Source organism: Anomaloglossus baeobatrachus, unplaced genomic scaffold (assembly GCF_048569485.1).
Source record: "Anomaloglossus baeobatrachus isolate aAnoBae1 unplaced genomic scaffold, aAnoBae1.hap1 Scaffold_657, whole genome shotgun sequence".
In the NCBI taxonomy this organism is placed as follows: domain Eukaryota; kingdom Metazoa; phylum Chordata; class Amphibia; order Anura; family Aromobatidae; genus Anomaloglossus; species Anomaloglossus baeobatrachus.
In genome coordinates, this window is record NW_027445027.1 from 114,797 (window position 1) to 123,495 (window position 8,699).

Genomic DNA, 8,699 nt, shown 5'->3' on the forward strand with positions numbered 1-8,699 from the left:
ACACTTGCCAATAGCGACTAGTGAGATCAAGGGTAGAAAAATAATTTGCAGTTCTCAATGCAGCTAGCTATTCCTCAATACAGGGGAGTGGTGCTGTCCTTCTTCTTTAACAGGACCAACGGAGCTGCCCAGAGGCTACAACTGTCACGGATAACCCCAGCCTCCTTCATGTTGCTCAACATGTCCTTGGTACACTGGTAATGTGCAGGTAGTTTTGGCTTATATCTCTCTTTGATGGGTGGGTGTGCACTTGTGGGGATGTAGTGTTTGACCCCTTTTATTCTTCAAAAGTCTAGCGGATGTTTGCTGAAGACTTGCTCGTATTCTTGCACTAGCCTGTAGACCCCCTTCTTGTGATGTGAAGGTGTGGAGTCAGTGCCTACGTGTAATTCCTTACACCACTCCTCTGGCTGACTTGGTGAGCTGTCACTGAATGGGTGGGCTGAAGCAATGGTGGATGCTGCTGTTTGGATAGCATGTGTATCTACTGAGAACAGCTTATCAATGGTGGCAAATCGGAGCAGCTTAATCTCTTGCTCTCCGCAGTTCAACACTCTCATGGGCACTCTTCCCTTCCATATTAATGAATAAAACTATGATGTAAATAGCATATAGATACCCCACAAATGCAGATAAAAGTAGGTTATGGGAAAAGGGGGAAGAGAGAAACAGGAAAATAGTGGAATAAAGTATACCTTCCAGGTGGGAGAGGAAATGGCAGCACAGCCAGTGGAGGTGAAGCAAGGGGAGCCTGCAACTAAAGAGTTGAGAGCGTTATCACATGGTGACTGAGCCTGATTGTAACGGGAGCATAGAGGTGCCGATCCTGTCTTACCTGCGTTGGTGTAGAAGTGGGTGTCCTGTGGTGGAGTCAGCTATGTGCAGTGGTGGCCGTGGGTTCTTTTATGTGCGACCGTAGTAATAGCTGCGCCCACTTCCTGTATGGGAGTGGAATGCAGTGAGGGTAATGGAACGCACGCCTGCGCATTTGTGTTTAACGTCGCGCATGTGCAGAACGGAGAAAAGGCTGCGCTCACTTCCTAATGAAAGGGAGTGAGACGCATCTGGGAAGGGAAGGGAAAAGATTAGGGTTTGGGGATGATGAAAGGGCTTTCTACGGGCAAGGATGGCAAAGGGTGGCAGTGACGGAAAGTCAGGCAGCCTGTCCTGTCCTGTCCTGTCCGTCCGTCTTTTTGTATCATGAATTGGAAAGACTGCAAGGGGGAGGGGAGGTGCTTGTGTCCAAAAGGAGGAGTTATTCAGATTCATTGCAGTGGGCGGCGGCTGCAAAAAGCACCATTCTTCTTGTTTTTGCTCTGCAAAACAGCCTTTTCAAGGGTTGGCTTGGGTGACAAAATGTCTTCTGTAGGCGTGGGTTTGTCTCCCTCTCCCTAAGATGTGTCCGGTATAGGCCAGGGTGCCACTCAAGGCCGTAACCAATTCGGGTTATAGCTTCTCGGCCTTTTGGCTAAGATCAAGTGTAGTTTCGGAGGACGCTACCTTGGTCGGTACTGGAAGGTGCCTGGGATTGCACGTCTGCCGGCCTTGAGGAAGTGTGTGCGCCTTCTGGTGACACATAGCCCTCTTGTGCCTGGACGGTTCCCAGGCAACGGGAGGCGATCACCTTTGTTATTTTGAAGTCCTACTGATAAACAGAAAAAAAAAAAAATTAAATCTGTTCTTATCAGTTTAATATCTGATACGTCCCCTCTCTGGGGACCATATATTAAATGGATTTTTAGAACAAGGAGATGGAAAAAATCTTGCTCTGTCCACTGCACGCATTGACCTGGTATTGCAGTACCTCCAGGACCGGTGCACCCCTTCTTAACCCAGTTTCCAAAAGCAGAACTCAATTCACCTGATTCAAATGAGCCCCATTAGTTAATTGAAAGAAAGCAAAAACTTTATATGCACCTCAATTTGGCCAATTCACTTTTCACACTTTCACCCTTTTTTTTATCTTTCACACCTTTTACTTGCTTTATTGATGCAAAAAGCTGTGCCAAATAGCAAACTCATCTCCACTCAACTTGACCAACTCTGCTATGTCCCGTGCAGTATCTTATTCTCAGTCTTATCTAGATCATTTGCAATTGAATAGAATAGATCCCTTTTGGCTGCTTATGACTGTGTAAAATATGTAGTTTTACTGGGCTGGGATGAGAGAATCCATTGAAGCATGGTGTAGGGATTGTGGTTCCTGTGTGCTAAGAAGAGAGGCTGGCACCAGCCAGAAAGCCCCATTGCAGCCAATAATCACTTAATAACTTTTTCAACTTGTCATCATATGGGAGGCCTTCCATTCCTTGTAGTAGTCTAGTTGCCCACCTTTGAACTGACTCTAACTTCTGAATGTCCTTATTAAAATGTGGAGCCCAAAACTGGTTCCCATATTCCAGATGTAGCCTTACAAGTGATTTATAGAGGTGTAACAATACGTTGGGATCACGGGATCTAATCTCCCTTTTTATACACCCTAAAATCTTGTCCCAAGCAGCATTCCATCAGCCTCTGGAAGGTTCCTGGCGCATTGCACAGCTCGAAGGGCATGCTTTTGAACTCGCAGAGACCCATAGGGGTGGCGAAGGCGGTCTTCTCCCGGTCTGCCTCAGCAACGGACACTTGCCAATAGTGACTAGTGAGATCAAGGGTAGAAAAATAATTTGCAGTTCTCAATGCAGCTAGCGATTCCTCAATACGGGGAGTGGTGCCGTCCTTCTTTTTTAACAGGATCAACAGAGCTGCCCAAAGGCTACAACTGTCACGGATAACCCCAGCCGCCTTCATGTTGCTCAACATGTACTTGGTACACTGGCAATGTGAAGGTGGTATTGGCTTATAGCTCTCTTTGATGGGTGGGTGTGCACCTGTGGGGATGTGGTGTTGGACCCCTTTTATTCCCCCAAAATCTAGCGGGCTTCCCACCGGTAACCCGCTCCCCAGCTTGGATGGATGCTGAGGGAGCCCCTTTTGCCCGCAGGCTCTGGCCCTGGGAACTGTAGCCTTGGCGGTGACTGTGCTTCCCTCTACGGTGTGAGCTGTTGCCTTCAATCGGGTCTTGACTGCTGGGAAACCCTGGAGGTTCCTGTCGCTAACGGATTTGACCGGTTTTACGGCGACTCCTAGCCTGGTCGGGGTCCGTAGGCCCTGCCGGATGGTGCTGGCTTCTCTTCACTCCCCGATCTGGTACCGGCGGGCCACCGCCCATCCCCGGTCCGACCGGTTCACTCCAATCAGCCTCTCCTGCAGAAGGTCACCACCGTCTGCCAACCTTGCTGAGTGCCCGGGCCACACACCCGGACACGGTCAGTCTCCTCTCCTCTTCACTTCTCTAACTCCAAAACTGATCTCTAATCTGACTCCTTTTCCCGCCTCCAGGACTGTGAACTCCTCGGTGGGTGGGATCAACCGCCTGGCCCACCCCCTGGTGTGGACATCAGCCCCTGGAGGAAGGCAACTAGGATTTGTGTTTAGCTTCGGTGTGCCTAGCCGGAGTGTAGAGTGTGTTGGTGTAGTACCTGTGACGACGTGGCTTGTCCAGGGCGCCCATGTGGGGTGTTGGCAGTGTATTTGCGCCTGCGTTCAAAGGTTTGCTGAATGGATAACTGAACGCTGCGCTGGGACAAGGACGTGCTTGATGATGGTGTTATTTCTGAGTAGGCAACTGCAGGTGCAGGACCGGAGGAGGCTTGTTCGCAGGCAGCATGGACAGGGGATTGGCTCGCATGCACAACCAGCGAAGACGTAGCAGTGACATTAGCAAGCACTGCTCCTCGACTCTGTTGTACTTCCCACAAAGTCGGGTGCTTGGCTGACATGTGCCTGATCATGCTGGTGGTGGTCAGGCTGCTAGTTTTGGTACCCCTGCTGATGCTGGCACGGCAGGTGTTGCAAATGGCCTTTTTAGAATCATCTGGATCCAACTTAAAAAACTGCCAGACTCGGGAAGACCTAACATTTGTACAGGCACCTTGTGTCGTGTTGTTGTTCCGGGGAACGGTTGCCTGACTTCTGCCTGGAGCCACCACCCTGCTTCTTACTGCCTGTTGGGATGCTACGCCTCCCTCCCCCTGTGCACTGCTGTCCTCGCTCTGCATATCCTCCTGCCAGGTTGGGTCAGTTACTGGATCATCCACCACGTCGTCTTCCTCTTCCGCACCCTGCTCCTCCTCCTGACTTCCTGACAATTGTGTCTCATCATCGTCCACCCCTTGTTGAGACACGTTGCCAACTTCGTGAGAACGTGGCTGCTCAAATATTTGGCCATCTGTACATACGATCTCCTCATGACCCACTTCAACATGAGCTGGCGAGAGGCCAGAATGTGCGAATGGAAATGTGAACAGCTCTTCCGAGTGTCCAAGTGTGGGATCATTAATGTCCGAGGACGTGTACTCAGCCTTGTGGTAGGAAGGAGGATCAGGTTCTGAAATGTGCGGTGCAGTATCACGGCTACTGACACTTGACCGTGTGGAAGACAGAGTGTTTGTGGTGGTGCCAATCTGACTGGAAGCATTATCCGCTATCCAACTAACAACCTGTTGACACTGGTCTTGGTTCAAGAGCGGTGTACTGCTGCGGTCCCCAAGAATTTGGGACAGGATGTGCGAGCGACTAGATGTGGCCCTTTGTTGTGGCAAAATTAGAGCTTGCCCACGACCTCGGCCTCTGCCTGCACCACCATCACGTCCACTTCCTTGTTCCTTGCCAACGCCCTTGCGCATTTTGCAATGCTGTGCTGACGTGTATTCACTAGACTTGGGCGTTATATCAAAGTTTGTGCAAATTGTGCACCTGTACGCTGCCACCGACAGGCACACACGTGCGGTTTTTAAATGCAAGCACGGACGCACTAAGAACCTAACAGGTTTTAGGAGCAAAAATTAATGACGAGAACTCTGACACTATCAGCCACTGCTGACTGACGTGTATTATACACTACACTTGTGCGTTATATAATAGTTTGGTAAAAACGCACACAAGTGCACCTGTACGCTGCCACCGACAGGCACACACGTGCGGTTTTTAAATGCAAGCACGGACGCACTAAGAACCTAACACAGGTTTTAGGAGCAAAAATTAATGACGAGAACTCTGACACTATCAGCCACTGCTGACTGACGTGTATTATACACTACACTTGTGCGTTATATAATAGTTTGGTAAAAACGCACACAAGTGCACCTGTACGCTGCCACCGACAGGCACACACGTGCGGTTTTTAAATGCAAGCACGGACGCACTAAGAACCTAACACAGGTTTTAGGAGCAAAAATTAATGACGAGAACTCTGACACTATCAGCCACTGCTGACTGACGTGTATTATACACTACACTTGTGCGTTATATAATAGTTTGGTAAAAACGCACACAAGTGCACCTGTACGCTGCCACCGACAGGCACACACGTGCGGTTTTTAAATGCAAGCACGGACGCACTAAGAACCTAACACAGGTTTTAGGAGCAAAAATTAATGACGAGAACTCTGACACTATCAGCCACTGCTGACTGACGTGTATTATACACTACACTTGTGTGTTATATAATAGTTTGGTAAAAACGCACACAAGTGCACCTGTACGCTGCCACCGACAGGCACACACGTGCGGTTTTTAAATGCAAGCACGGACGCACTAAGAACCTAACAGGTTTTAGGAGCGACAATTGCTGAGAAGTCTGACACTATCAGGACTGTTTTAGACTGTGTACACCAGCCCCAGATATGATGAAGGCTGGTATACGGTCACCACTAGGAATGGCTATATACCCTGCCTGCCTGCCTGCCTGCCTGCCTGTATACTGCTACAATAGTCCTGACAAGGACTCTTTTGGTCACTAGCCTGTATTCCAACCTGGCTATACCCTGCCTGTATACAGCAACAATAGTCCTGAGAAGGACTCTGCTACTGTACTCCGACCTGGCTATACCCTGCCTGCCTGTATACAACTAGAATAGTCCTGAGAAGGACTTTTGGTCACACTGTTTGCAGCCCTGCTACGGAAATAGCTATAAAGGGCCGCAAACCTTTCCCTGAAGCAGCGACCCTCTCCCTGCACTGACTGTCTGGATAGCTGTGAGCAGAGCACAGCGCGCCCGCCGGTATAAAGGCTCGGTCACGCTGTGCAGGCCGGCCAATCACTGCAATTCCACAACTAACAGGGCTGTGGCATTGCAGTGGTCTGCCAGCCAATCCCTGCATGAGGGCTGGCTCTCAAAAGAGCGCCAACATGCAGGGATGAAGACCACGAGTACAGCACGAGTATCGCGAGATTACTCGGTCCCCGTCGAGTAGACCGAGTACAGTGATACTCGTGCGAGTACCGAGTAGTAACAAGCATGCTCGCTCATCACTATTTATTAGTAAAATGGCTTACACTCCCCTTTTTTCCACTTTTTTCTTCACTACTTTTATAAAGAAATTTTTCCTTTCTTTATTCTTAATGCAATTTTATATAGCAACACCACCATTTTTTGCCACGAACATAATTTTTCTTGTCCGTCATCCCGTTCACCCTTACAGGGTTGTGGACAGATGCACTTGTCACTACACTTCTAAGACTCAATACAGGGTCTGGAGCTCAATGCTCCCTTTTTGTTTTTTTTTTCTTCTTTTTTTTCTTTTTTTCATTTTGTCCTTCTTCTTCTTCTTTTTCTGATTTTTGTCTCAAAAAGCTGATGAAATTTGAAACACTATACCCCAGTGATTTTATAAATGTTTCTCAATATATCACTTGAGAACTTTTATGGCCGGTATTGTAACAGTTGACCATCCCGGCAGTATTTGAAATACAGCAGTCAGTCCTCTGACGTAGCTCCATATGTGTATATATAGAGGTTCTTCCTCCTTTGATTGCATACTGTTCTTTTTTTGCCCTGATGAAGGAGACAGTGATCTCTGAAACACATTGACCGGAAAAAAGAATAAAGAGATGAAATAATTAACATCAGTTTCCTTTGGTGACAGCGCGGCACGCACCCGATTTTCCTCCTATACGTTATTGCTCTTCTACTAGGGGCTGCGGCTGTCGCCATTTGTAACGTGCATTTAGGGGTTGTGACTGGCACAACCTTAATAGGTGAGTGCAACTACTATTAATTATTTGTTACCTTACCAGGTAAGACCCTAATTTGTGCGTCTGCTCCAGAGTTATTTCCCTGATTATTAATATCTGACAGGCAGTGATTGATCCTGCATTCTCACCTTCCTCTCTGTTGCACATTCTTATTGTTCCTATATGCTCTCTATTTCCATCAGACTTTTTTTGTCCTTCGGTGGGGCTCTAACATATGTGCACCATTTATTATTTATTTTTATGGATTCCTTTCTTTTTTCATGCTAGCGTTCATTATGCAGTAGTCATTCATGATATATCTTATATTTGTGAATCCATTAGGGCTCTATATGTCTGGTGCATCACATTGGGTCTTTTCAGTGCACAATAGGCACCTTTTTCTGTTATGCTCTGCTGCCACCTTATGGACATCCTATCAGTGATGCCAGAAAAAAATGGACATGTCTCCGTGCAGCAATCACGGACACGCGGGTACGCCGCACGGAGACACGTGCAGTGAAAAATCACTGATGTGTGAGCAGACCCATTCATTATAATGGATCTGCGTATCTCAGTGATTCTGTTATGTTTAAAAAAAAGCACAAACGTACCAGAATCACTGACGTGTGAAACAGGCCTTATAGTGTTTTGATTTATGTATGTATTATACAACTTCTGTGGATCTTGTATGAGTGACTTTTCTTCATTTTATTGGATTGTTTTAAAATATTGAAATAAAGTCACGCTTCCTATGCATCCTTTTGTATTCTGATTGGCTACTATAATACAGTTTTTAGGCACTGAGATCGATACCAGAGGCATGGTCTTCCGCTTACCAGAGGATAAGCTCAAAAGGCTAAGGGACATAATAGAAGGGTTTAGTGCTGTTAAGAAGGTGGCATTAAGATAAATGAAATATATCTTCTCGGTCTTCTCGTTTTCTTGCTGAGTTGTGCCAATGGACAGAGTTTTTTCTAGACATTTGCTATTGGAAACTCAGGGAACCAAAGCTCCTGGATAGAGTTGAGCGCGGTTCGTGGTTCGTGGTTCTCCAGTTCTAGGCTCGAGTGATTTTGTGGCATGTTCTAGATCGAACTAGAACTCGAGTTTTTTGCAAAAGCTCGATAGTTCTAGAAACGTTCGAGAACGGTTCTAGCAGCCAAAAAACAGCTAAATCATAGCTTGGTTTCTGCTGTAATAGTGTAAGTCACTCTGTGAATCAAACTATTATCACATTTCAGTGTATAGTGTGCGTGAACAGCGCCTTCAGATCACTGCTGTTTCTATAATGGCGATCGCCATTTTTTTTTTTTTTTCTTGTCTTCCTTCCCTAAGTGCGCGCGTCTTGTGGGGCGGGCCAGCATGTCAGCCAATCACAGACACACACACAGCTAAGTTGACTTTGAGCCAGAGAAGCAACGGCATGTGTGATAGGATCTGCATGTCACATGTCCCTGCATTATAAAACCGGACATTTTCTTCACGGACGCCATTATCTGCCTTCTGCGTCTTTGGTGTCAGACATCACTGTCGCAGCTCCGTCCTCCTGAGTCCTATAGCCGATACAGCTGTATGCGCTGCATACACAGCGTTAGACAGCATAGGGAGAGCACTTTATAGCAGTCCTTTTAAGGACTCAAAC

General features: G+C 47.3%; 1 pseudogene; it reads left to right on the plus strand.

Annotated features, from left to right (window-relative positions):
* Nucleotides 1-1,619: 1,619 nt before the first annotated feature.
* On the plus strand, nucleotides 1,620-1,826 carry LOC142286400 (U2 spliceosomal RNA; annotated as a pseudogene).
* The last annotated feature ends 6,873 nt before the right edge of the window (nucleotides 1,827-8,699 follow it).